The 13,092-nt window shown below is 37.3% G+C and overlaps 1 pseudogene; it reads left to right on the top strand.

The window, feature by feature from the left end:
• The first annotated feature begins 11,382 nt into the window (after positions 1-11,382).
• On the top strand, positions 11,383-12,805 carry LOC140604127 (nucleolar and spindle-associated protein 1 pseudogene; annotated as a pseudogene).
• Positions 12,806-13,092: the final 287 nt, after the last annotated feature.

Below are 13,092 nucleotides of genomic sequence, written 5' to 3'. Positions count from 1 at the left end.
TCTGTTTCTTTCCCCAGATTTGGAAAATTTTCAGCTATTAACTCTTCAAATACATTTTCTGTCTCCTTTTTGCTCTCTTCTTCTGGGACTCCTATAATGCAAATGTTACTATGTTTGATGGAGTCACTGAATTCCCTAAGTCTATTCTTATTTTGCATAATTATTTTTTTGCTCTTTTGTTCAGCTTGATTACTTTCTAATACTCTGTCTTCTATGTCACTAATTCATTCCTCTGCTTCTTCCATCCTACTGTTCATTCCATCAAGCATGTTTCACATTCTCTTTATTGAGCCCTTTATTTTTGCTATGTTATTCCTTATCTTTCTTAATGGTCACACTCATGTCTTCCACTTTTTTCTCAAATCCAGCGAGTATCTTTATAATCATTACTTTAAATTCTCTATCAGGCATGTTACTTACATCTGTTTGCTTAGATCTCTGGCTGTCGCCTTGTCCTGATCTTTCATTTGGGACAAATTTTTCTGTCTTCTCATTTTGTCTAGGATTCTGTGCTTGTTTCTCTGTGTTAGGAAAGTCAGCTATATCTCTTGTTCTTCCGGGTAATAGCCTTATGAAGCAGAGGTCCTATAGTGCCCTGTAGTGCAATGTCCTCTACTCCCCAAGGCCTGGAACTTCAGTGTTTCCAATGTGTGCTGCATGTGCTCTACTGTTGTGTCTTGGCCACTTTATCCTTCAGGCCAGTCATCTGAAGAGGCTCTTTGCCTATTGTGGGCAATGCTTGGTCCCTGGCCTGAATGCGGCAAATTTTAATGAGGTATGATCTAGTCCACTTGTGAAATGAGACCTCCACCACAATCAAGGCCCTCCAAAATTCCCAGGCTGCAGAGATGTAGTGTGCATAGGGATTTGAGGTCGTCTGGGAAGGGGCCACCATGCTAGAACTACGGCAAGTGTGACTGGGAAGGACAGTTACATTGGAGTGCAGAGAGGTCAGGAGCTGTTGGTGTAATCAAATTAGGTAGTGAGTACTGGCACTGCACTGGTTCCCACAGGTGGCCCCATACTCATGTTGAGGGGCAGGGGACAGAAGTGCTGCCTCCCAGTTCCTTTGTTTCCAGAGGGGTCTCTCACTCAGTGTTGCCTCTCCGGGACAGCCTCTTAAATAAGCAAATAACCTCCCCAGTGGGTGCCGCAGTCACTCCACAGATTGTTTTTCCATGCTGTATGTCCACAGGCAGTTTTCCCTGATTTCTCTCTAAGAGCAATCCCAATGCCTCTGGGCTCTCCACAAGCCACACCTGCTCACCTATAGAACACCAGTCTTTAAGCCCCACTGGTTGCAAGAACTCACAAAATTTGGGCCCTCTCATCTTCCAAACCAATTTGTTATGGGGATTCATTTTCCCCATGTACTCTGTCATGTGTTAGTCTGTCTCTTTCCCTTCTGCAAAACCACAGCTCCCTCCCTCTCACGTTAGCTATGATCCATTTCTCTCCCAAACCATGTCCCCATACTTCCTGTCTTCTTCATGTGGACTCTTCTCTACCTTTAGTTGTGGACTTTGTTCTGCCAGTCTTCAGGTCTATTTCTGGAATAGTTAGGCTGATTTGATAGTTAACTAGTTGTGTTCATGGGGCAAGGTGAGCCTAGGATCCTCCTACTACTGCCATCTTTACCTTCTCTCCAGAGGTGAATTTGACTTTGTCTAACTGGTAATCATAATATGCATTAATTTTCCAGGATTAATATTCACATCTTTAAAAAACAATGCTTTTTTATAAATCCAAAATAATTTTGGGAAATTTCTGTGAGACTATTCCTCACTTTACCTCAGAGCTCTCTGAAGTCAGTGGGAGCTCTGGGCTTGAATCTGCTCCATGAAGTGCGCAGGCAGAATAGAAATGGGGCCAATACAAAAATATTCAAACATATGGAGTGAGGTTTTCCTGTCTATGGTGTGTCTCAAAGGGCTGAGCTCAGAAATTGTTCTAATGAGAGAATTCTTCAAGGAAAAAAAAATAGTTCCAAAAGTGGCCAAGAGCTAGTGAAAATAAAAGGGAGAAAATCAGAAATTTAAAATGAATTTTAATGAACACTAATTCCAGCTTCAACAGATTAGTTATAAAGTTTGTTGAAAGGATAAAGATTTAGGCTTGATAAATTAAAATACAAGTTGCCCAGAAAGCATGATTCTACACTTAGCAGATCCCCTCATTTCCCCTCTCAATTCTCTATTTCCAACCTTATCCCACAAATCTCTTTCCTGCTGATAACTAAAACTCACCACTAGTAATCAATTCTAGTGGGTTAGTCCCCCTTTGTTGGCCTTTTATAAAGCAAATTCTCTAGGAACAGGGGCTGGGCTCTTTGGGTAGTACTGAGAACAGAAAATGCTATGGACTGAATGGTGTCACCCTACTAAATTCATATGTTGGATCTCTAATTTCAAATGTGACTATATTTAGAGATAGGGCCTATAAGGAAATTAAATAAAGTCATAAGGGTGGTACCCTAGGAATAGGAATAATGTCCTTATAGGAAGAGACACCAAAGAGTGTTTTCTTGCTCTCTCCCTCCCTCTTTTATCTCTCTTTCTCCTCACAAGCACAAGGAAATCATGTGAGCAACTGCAAGTTGCCATCCTGCAAATCTAGAGAAGAGGCCTCATAATGAAACCTACCCTGTCTCCAAAACCTTGAGAAATTAATTCCTGTTGTTTAAGACATCTAGTCTGTGGTATTTTGTATGCCAGCCTGAATTAAGACAAGGGATATTAAGGCAAGGAGAAACATGGTATTTCAAGGTCATATGAAAATCACTACCGGGAATGTATGTTTAAGCCATATCACACCCCACTCTTTGAGAACTCATAGAGTTCACTCACATCACGGGCCTGCAATATAATAAAAAGTAAGTACTTCGTCTTTTGTCCCAAGTTCCTGTTATGAAGTTCATAAAACTCTTGGAATTTCCTGAATGAGTGTCTTTTATACATTAAATGATGGCACTTGGTGAAAGAGGTCCAAGATGGCTTCAAGATGGCAGCTGATTGTCATAAAAGCCAACCAGATAATTAGAGGATTAGAAAACTCAGCTGTACTCCCTGATTTCTGGAAACAGGGATGCCTGGGTGGCTCAGTGGTTGAGCATCTGCCTTCAGCACAGGGAGTGATCCCGAGGTCCTGGATCAAGGCTTGCATCAGGCTCCCTGCAGGGAGCCTACTTCTCCCTCTGCCTATGTCTCTGCATCTGTGTGTCTCCCATGAGTAAATAAATAAAATCTTTAAAAAAAAAAAAAAAGAATTATTGATTTCTGGAAACAAAGATGGGCTGAAGATTGAGTTCAATTACCAGTGGTCATTGGTTTAATCAATCATGCCCACACAAGGAAATCTGGATTAAAATCCCTGAAGTTTGGAGTAATACCAAGTCAGTGAACACATTAACGTACCATCAAGCTAACACACCCCAACTACACTGGTACATAGATTCCTGTGCTCAGGTCCCTTCCAGATCTTGCCCTTTGTCCCTCTAAATCTGGTTATACATTTCTATTTTTTATAAGAAAGTATAGTAATAAGAACATCACTTTCCTGAGTTACGGAGTTATTCTAATATATTATTGAAATTGAGGGGGTCATAGGATAGTAGGCCTGGCAAAAGAGTAAGTAGCCTGGGCACCATATAATTGAATGTTATCTGAATTTGGAGCAGTCCTATGAGACCAGTCCTTAATCTGTGGGGTCTGCACTAACTCTTTAGAGAATTCAATTGTGGGACACCACATGGTGTCAGAATTGGTTTGTGTGTGAAAAAATGACACACAGAGCCCTTGTATACATCTGATAGTTCCAAACCTGCAACAGATTGCACCAGGAATAAAGACCTGACCCAACCTGGGCCAATCAAATTTTAAAAATTTGAAGAAGAGGTGTCTAAGTAACTGCCTAAAAATACTTGATCACTATAATTACTTTTGTGGACTGAGGAAATGAAGACTCAGGGTTCTGGTGCCTCTATGCTCTAATCGGCACAAGTGGCAGCTGAAAAAAATTGGCCTGTAGTCAGAACGAAATGAAGTAAATGCATGAAAGGAAGACCCTCTGGCTTCAGAGAAAAAGAGTGAAACTCCAGGAATGGCTACCTTGAATCCTGCCAGCTTTCTAGTTCCTGGGTTCAATCTTTCCTGAGACCTGATTGCAGTTCCTGGTGTTAAGTCTCTTGAGTTCTCAAGCATTCTTATAATAAACCCCTTCTTTTTTATTTAAGTTTGTAAAGGCTGATTTATATCCTTTCAAAGTCCTAATATGATGACTAAAATGATGATAGGAATGATGATATCAAAACTAATATCTAAGAAGTACTCACTATGTCCCAAACTCTTGTAAAAAGACTCTACATATATTTTTTTACATATATTTTTTCATTTAATTCTCACCAAAAGATCTATGAAGTTGGTATTATTACCCCCATTTTATTATAGAACATGTAGAATTTAAATGCTTGAGAATACTCATAACTCATAACTAATTCCAGATATGATTTCTGAATTGGTAGAGCTTACATGAGTATTTTGGTGAACAATTCAGCATATAATTAAGGTTAACAGTAGACTTGTCCACAGAAATCTGGCCGGCCAAAAAATAAGTGGCATGATATATTCAAGATGCTAAGTAGGAAAAATATGCAGCCAATAATACTTATCCATCAAGACTATCATTCTGCATAGAAGAAGAGATAAAAAGTTTCAAAGATAAGAAAAAACTCTAAGAGTTCATGACCACTAAACCAGCCCTGCAAGAAATATTAAAGAGGACTCTGAGTGGAGAAGAAAAAAAGCCAAAAGGAACAAGGACTATAAAAGAACAGAGAACATCAACAGAAACACCAACTTTACCAGTAACAATGGAAGTAAATTCAAGTTTCAGTAATCACAATGAAGTAAGGGGATGGAGAACTATTTTTCACGCCAATGTATGCCAAAAGAAAGCCAGAGTAGCCATACTTGTATCATATAAAGTGATTTTAAAACAAAGTCTGTAACAAGTGATAAAGAAGGGTGTTATATCATAATTAAGGGGTTTATCTATCAAGAAGATCTAAGAGTTTTAAATATTATTTTTATTAATATTAATTTTTAATGTTTATGCCCCCAACCTGTAAGTACCTAAACATATGAATCAATTAGTAAACAGCATAAAGAATAAAATAAATAATAATAAAATATTAGTATGATAATAATAAAATATTAGTATGGGACTTTAATACTCCACTTATAACAATGGATATATCATCTAAGCAGAAAATCAATAAGAAAACAATGGCATTGAATGACACAGTGGACCAGATAGACTTGATGGATAAATTCTAAGCATTCCATCCTAAAGCAGAAGAATACACATTCTTTTCAAGTGCACATGGAAAATTCTCCAGAATACATAACAAACTGGGTCACAAACGAGCCCTCAACAAGCACAAAAAGACTGAGATCATACCATGCATATTTTCAAATCACAATGTGATGAAACTTGAAGTTAATCACAAGAAAAAATTTGGAAAGAATACAAACACATAGAGGTTAAAGAACATCCTACTAACGAATGAATGGGTTAACCTGGAAATCAAAGAAAAAAATCAAAAGTACACAGAAACAAATGAAAATGAGAATACAACAGTCCAAAATCTTTGGGACGCAGCAAAGGCCTGTCGTGAGAGGGAAGTATATTGCAATACAGCTCTACCTCAAAAAGCAAGAAAAATCTGAAATATACAACCCAACTTTATACCTACAGTAGCTAGAAAAATAACAGCAAAAAAAAAAAAAAAGCCTAAAGCTAGCAGAAGGAAAATAAAAATTGAGCTCAAACAAATGATATTGAAATTAAGAAAAAAAACTGTAGAATAGATAGATGAAACAAAGAACTGATTCTTTGAAAGAATAAAATTGACAAACCCCTATCCAGATTTATCAAAAAGAAAAGAGAAAGAACCCAAATAAATAAAATCATGAATAAAAGAAGACAAATCATAACCTACACCACAGAAATACAAACAATTTTAAGAAAATACAATGAAAAATTATGTGGCAATAAATGGGGCAAACGAGAATGAATGGACAAATGCCTAGAAACAAAAGCTGAAATAGGAAGAAATACAGAATTTGAACAGACCCGTAGCTAACAAAAGTTTTTAATCAATAATCAAAAATCTGCTAAAAACAAAAGTCCAGGGCCAAATGGCTTCCTAGAGGAAGTCTATCAGACATTTAAAGAAGAGTTAATACCTATTCTTCTCAAATTGTTCCAAAAAAATATAAATGGAAGGAAAACTCCCAAACTCCTTCTGTGAGGACAGTAATACCTTGATTCCAAATCCAGAAAAAGACACCACTAAAAGGGTAAATTACAGGCCAATAGACCTGATGAACATGGATGCAAAAATTCTCAACAAGATACTTGCAAATTAAATACAACAGTATATTAAAAGAATTATTCATCATGGTCAAGTGGGATTTATTCCTGGGCTGCAGGAGTGGCTCAATACCCACAAATCAATCAACATGTACATCACATTAACAAAAGAAAGGATAAGAACCATATAGTCCTCTCTATAGATGTAGAAAAAGCATTTGATAAAATATAGCATCTTTTCTTAATAAAAACCCTTAAGAAAGTAGGCATTGAGGGAACATACCTCAATATCATAAAGGCCATATATGAGAGATCCACAGCAAATATCATTCTCAATGGGGAAAAAAACTCAGAGCTTTCCCCCAAGTTCAGGAACATGACGGGGACGTCCACTCTCACCACTGTTGTTCAATATTGTACTGAAGGACCCAGCCTCAGCAATCAGACAACAAAAAGAAATAAAAAACATCCAAATCAGCAAGGAAGAAGTCAAACGTTCACTATTTGCAGACAACATGATATTTTATGTAGAAAACCCAAAAAAGTCCACCAAAAAATTGCTAGAATTCATTCATGAATTCAGCCAAGTCACAGGATATGAAACCAACATACAGAAATCTGTTGTATTTCTACACACCAGTAATGAAGCAACAGAAACAGAAATCAAGTCATCAATTCCTTTTACAATTGACCTAAAACCAAAAGATGGCTAGGAATAAACCTAACGAAAGAGGTAAAAGATCTATACTCTGAAAACTATAGAATACTTATGAAAGAAATTAGAGGAGACACAAAGGAATGGAAAAACATTCCATGCTCCTGGATTGGAAAAACAAACATTGGTAAAAAGTCTATACTACCCAAAGCAATTTACACATCTAATGTAATCCCTATCAAAATGCCAACAGCATTTTTCACAGAACTAGAACAAATAATCCTAAAATTCATCTGGAACCACAAAAGACCCTGAATAGCCAAAGCAACCTTGAAAAAGAAAGAAGAGCTGGAGGCATCATGGTTCTGAACTTCAAGCTATATTACAAAGCTGTAGTCATCAAGATAGTATGATGCTGGGTGATGGGCACTAAGGAGGACACTTGATGGGATGAGCACTAGGTGTTATACTATATGTTGGCAGTTGAATTTAAATTTTAAAAAATGAAAAGAAAAAAATATAGTACTGGCACAAAAAGACACATAGATCAATGGAACAGAACAGGAAAACTAGAAATAGCCCCACAACTCTATGGGCAACTCATCTTTGACAGAGCAGGAAAGAATATCAATTGGAAAAAAGACAGTATCTTCAACAATGGTGTTGGGAAAACTGGACAGCAACATGCAAAAGAATGAAATTGGCTCACTTTCTTACACCATAAACAAAAATATATTCAAAATGGATGAAAGGCCTAAATGTAAGACAAAAAATCCAAAATTCTAGGGTGGGGGAACAGAGGCAGCAACCTCTTTGTCCTTGGCCATAGCAATTTCTTACTAGACACATCGCCAGGGCAAGAGAAACAAAAGCAAAAATGAACTACTGGAACTTCATCAAGGTAAAAAATTCTGCTCAGTAAATGAAAAAAATCAACAAAATTAAAAGGCAACTGATGGAATGGGATAAGATATTTGCAAACATTTCTGATAAAAAGCTAGTATCCAAAATCTATAAGAATTTATTAAACTCAACACCCAAAAACCAAACAATCCAGTTAAGAAATGAGGAGAAGATATTAACAGGCATTTTTCTAAAGACACCCAGATGGCTAACAGACACATGAAAAGGTGCTCAACATCATTCATCATTGGGGAAATACAAATAAAAAAACCATTATGAGATACCATCTCACACCTGTCAGAATGACTAAAATTAACAACACAAGAGAGAACAGGTGTTGGCAAGGATGCAGGGAAAGGGGAACCCTCTTGCACTGTTGGTGGGAATGGAAACTGGTGCAGCCTCTCTGAATACAGTATGGATGTTCCTTAAAAAGCTAAAAATTAGAACTACCCTGCAATCCAGCAATTGCACTACTAGGTATCCACCGAAAGGATGGAAAAATACACAAAGGAGTGCATGCACCCAATGTTTATAGCAGCATTATCAACAATAGACAAATTATGGAAAAGCCCAAATGTCCCCTGACTGATGAACAGATAAAGAAGATTTGAGATACAGATATAAATATACAGTAGAATACTACTCAGCCATCAAAAAGAATGAAATCTTGCCATTTGCAATGACGTGGATAGAGCTAGAGAATATTATGCTAAGCAAAATAAGTCAGAAAAACACAAATGTTATATGATTTCACTCATATGTGGAATTTAAGAAACAAAATGGATGAATATACAGGAGGAGGAAAAAGAGAGAGAAGGAAATAAATCATGAGAGACTCTTAACTATAGAAAACAAACTAAGGGTTTATGGAGGGAGTGAGGTGGGGGGATGGAATAGACAGGTGATTTTGTCTATTATTTGTCTATTATTGTCACCTTACCTATTAGTGAGGGTGTTAAATGTAACTGGACTGAATACTCCAGTCAAAAGGCATAGAGTGGCTGAATGGATTGGGAAAGAAGAAAAGAAAAGAAGAAAAGAAAAGAAAAAAAAGAAAAGAAAAGAAAAGAAAAGAAAAGAAAAGAAAAGAAAAGAAAAGAAAAGAAAAGAAAAGAAAAGAAAAGAAAAAAGAAAAAAAAGAAAAGAAAAGAAAAGAAAAAAGAAAAGAAAAGAAAAAGGAAAGGAAAGGAAAGGAAAGGAAAGGAAAGGAAAGGAAAGAGAAAAAAGTAAAAGAAAGGAAAGGAGAAAGAAAGAAGAAAGAAGAAAAGAAAGAAAGAAAGAAAGAAAGAAAGAAAGAAAGAAAGAAAGAAAGAAAGAAAGAAAGAAAGACCCAACTATGCTGCCTACAAGAAACTCACTTTAGCTTTAGCTTTAAGTACACATATGGAATGAAAGTGATAGGATGAAAAAATATATTCCCTACAAATGGAAATAAAAAAATAAGGGGTAACTATACTCTTATCAGAAAAAACAAACCTTAAGCCAAAAACTGTAACGAGAGACAAAGTCATTATAGAATTATAATCCTCATTAAGAGGATATTAACGTACAAACATCAGAGCACCTAAATAAATATAAAGGAGAAATAGAGAGCAATACAATAACAGTAGGGGACTTCAACACCCAACTTTCAACACTGAATAGAACACACCCAGACAGAAAATCAATAAGGATAAATTGGACTTGGGACACCTGGGTAGCTCAGTGGTTAAGCGTCTGCCTTCGGCTCAGGGCATGATCCTGGAGTCCCAGGATCAAGTCCCACACTGGGTTCCCTGCATGGAGCCTGCTTCTCCCTCTGCCTATGTCTCTGCCTCTCACTTTCTGTCTCTCTCATTAATGAACAAAATCTTTAAAAAAAAAAAAAAAGGATAAACTGGACTTAAGCTACACATCAGACCAGACGGACCTAAAAGACATACAGAACATTCCTACAGCAGCAGAATATACATTCTTCTTGAGTACACATGGAATATTCTCTGGGATAGATCATACATTAGGCCACAAAACAAGTCTTAACAAACTTAAGAAGTCTGAAATTATATCAGGCATCTTTTCTAACCATAATGGTATAAAACTAGTAATCAATTATAAAAAGAAAACTGGGAAGCTCACGAATACATGAACATTAAACAACACACTCCAGAACAACCAACAAGTCATAGAAGAAATAAAAACAGAGATAAAAAATTCTTGAAAGATATCACCTCACACTATCACTTAATTTCTATTCATTAGAATAGCTATTACCAAAAAGGTAATAGATTACAACTGTTGGAGAGCATGTGGAGAAAAGAGAAGTCTTGTGCACTGCTAGGAATGTAAATTACTGCAGTTGCTATGGAAAATAGTACAGAAGTTCCTCTAGAAATTAAAAATAGAATGCCCATATGATCCAGCAATCCCACATCTGGATACATATCCAAAGGAAACAAACTCAGTATCTCAAAGAGATATCTGTACTCCTATGTTCACTGCAGGATTATTCACAGTAGCTAAGATAAGGAAGCAACTTAATTGTCCATCAACAGATGAATGGATAAAGAGAACGGGGTATACTATGGAATACTTTCCATAATATGTCTGAGGATCTAATATATGGCAACTACTGGTTGATAACATGAAATTTGCTAAGGCGTGAAGAAATGTTCTCAACAACAACCAAAAAAGATAAATATGTGAGATGATGGATATGCTAAGTAATTCAATGGTGGGAATCCTCTCACGTGTGTGTGTGTGTGTGTGTGTGTGTGTGTGTGTGTATCAAATCATCACAATGTGCATTTTAAAAATATTACAATTTTATTTGCTAATTATTATCTCTATAATAATTCTAAAACTAATGTAACTTATATTACTCTTTGATTTTTTTTTAATCTAAGACCTCACCAAGAAATTATACATTGCATTTCGTTGTCATTTCTCTTTAATCTCCCTTAATCTAGACTAATTCCCCTGCCTTTTTTAATCATCAAGATATACCTTCATTCTAATTATCACTAAGGAAAAAAAAGTGCTGCCATTTATAACTGTAAAATGTCATCAATTATATGATGAATCCTGTTAAAGGTTGACATTTGATATGTTAAAATGTGAGAAAAAAAGGTACTTCCTAGGACTGATGAAATATGATATTTATGTCTGGATTTGATATAAAGACAAATTGACAGATGATAATAAAAAGTTTGGAAAATATGTCCAGTAAGAAAGGGCTGAACAAAACTGAAAGTACTTACCTTAAAGAAAAAGTTAAAAGGTAATTTTATAACAAGCTTTAAGTTTATGACAACCCTTAAAAGGAAGAGGAAGATTTTATTATATACTAAGAAAACAAAAGAAGGGGGGAAAGCACATAAATTTAAACCATAAAGTAAGGGCTTTAATTTAGCCAGAAGTAATTTTTTTCTGCCTAGAAATACCTTTAAAAATTATTCAAAATGGCAGCGCCTGAGTTTTGAACTGCTTTGCTGTGTGTTGGGTACCCGTCCTCTGCGTGGTCGCCTGGATGCAGCTCGCCATGGCCATACCCTCCCTTGAGGAGCTTGACTCCTTCAAGTACAGCGACCTGCAGAACTTGGCCAAGAGTCTCGGCCTCCGGGCTAACCTGAGGGCAGACAAGTTGTTAAAAGCCTTGAAAGCCTACCTTAAAGAAGAAGCAAAAAAAGAAAATGAGAGTCAGAATGGAACTCAAACTTCTGCATCCTCCTGGGATGAGACTGAGATGCAGGTGAGCAGCCAGGAACAAGCTAAGAGGGAGCCAGTTGGCCACATCACCAAAACAAGGAGAAGGTGCAAGAACCCTGACTCCCAGGATCCAGAGAAGCAGGAAAACCAGGATCTCAGAACTGTTGGAGAAGTTCCTTCACCACTAGATGAGAACCAAGGAGAGGAGAAAGCAGTTTCCACAGGAAAAAGAAGAATAAATGGTAATGAAGATTCAAAGGTACCTGCAGAAAGAAAGAAGGCTCTCTACGCAGATGGGTTTTCCAAACCTGGAAAAAGTAAAAGAACTATAAGTGCTACTCCAAACTTTAAGAAGCTTCATGAGGCTCGTTTTAAGGAAATGGAGTCCATTGATCAATATATTGAAAGGAAAAAGAAACATTTTGAAGAACACAACTCATTTAATGAACTGAAGAAGCAGCCGGTCACCAAAGAAGTGGTGGTGACTCCAGTTCCTCTCCGGGGAAGGCTCCCTGAGGCTCGAACTCCCTCCAGCCAGCGCCACTCACAGGGCCAGCCCCTGGGCCCTACAGGCCAGAGCACCTTGTGTGGGAAGGGGTCTGCCAAGCGTTCCATTCTATCAGCAACTAAGATGAACGTCAGGTTTTCAGCTGCTACCAAAGATAATGAACATAAGCATTCATTGACCAAGACTCCAGCCAGAAAGTCTCCACATGTGACCATATGTGGGAGTACCCCAAAAGGCCAGGCTGTGGTCAGGACATGCAAGTTAAAGACCGCAAAGGGGAATTCTGCTTCTGTTGTTACCCATTCAAATTGACAACTGAGGCAGCACGGACTCCAGTCTCCAACAAGAAACCGGTATTTGATCTCAAAGCAAGTCTGTCTCATCCCCTCAACTATGAACCACACAAAGGCAAACTGAAACCATGGGGTCAACCTAAAGAAAATAGTTCGCTCAAGCAACATGCCAACAGAGTTAGCTTCCACAAGAAAACTTATAAACAACCTCCTCTCCAGACTCAGGAAGAACAACGGAAGCAACATGAACAAAGACGAAAGGAGAAGAAAGCAAAGGTTTTGGGAGCTCGAAGAGGCCTCATTATGGCTGAAGATTAATTTTTTAGCATCCTGTAAATATTACTTCATTCTGAACCCTTTCTTTAATGTAAATATTTTTCTGTCTTCTTCACTTGAGTCAAGACTTCTTTCTGCTGTTTGTTGTTCACTATCTATGTAGTGTTGGGGGTTCTTCACAGGCTGCATCTCTGAAAAGACCTTATTAACCTTAACGCTCAGATTCTTTGAAATGGTTTTTTCCTAAGTGTACAATTCAGTTTTCTGAGACTCATCCTATATATAACCTTGATTTAGATTTTTAATGTCTAGTTTCCTCTGCTGACAGAACTGGAATCCTCTTCTAGACAGAAGCATTGACCTGATGGTAGGTAATTCTACAAGCCTTAGTAGAACTT

Source organism: Canis lupus, chromosome 14, assembly GCF_048164855.1.
Source record: "Canis lupus baileyi chromosome 14, mCanLup2.hap1, whole genome shotgun sequence".
NCBI lineage: Eukaryota > Metazoa > Chordata > Mammalia > Carnivora > Canidae > Canis > Canis lupus.
The sequence above is the reverse complement of the archived record's forward strand: the minus strand, read 5'-3'. Positions and strand labels throughout refer to the sequence as shown.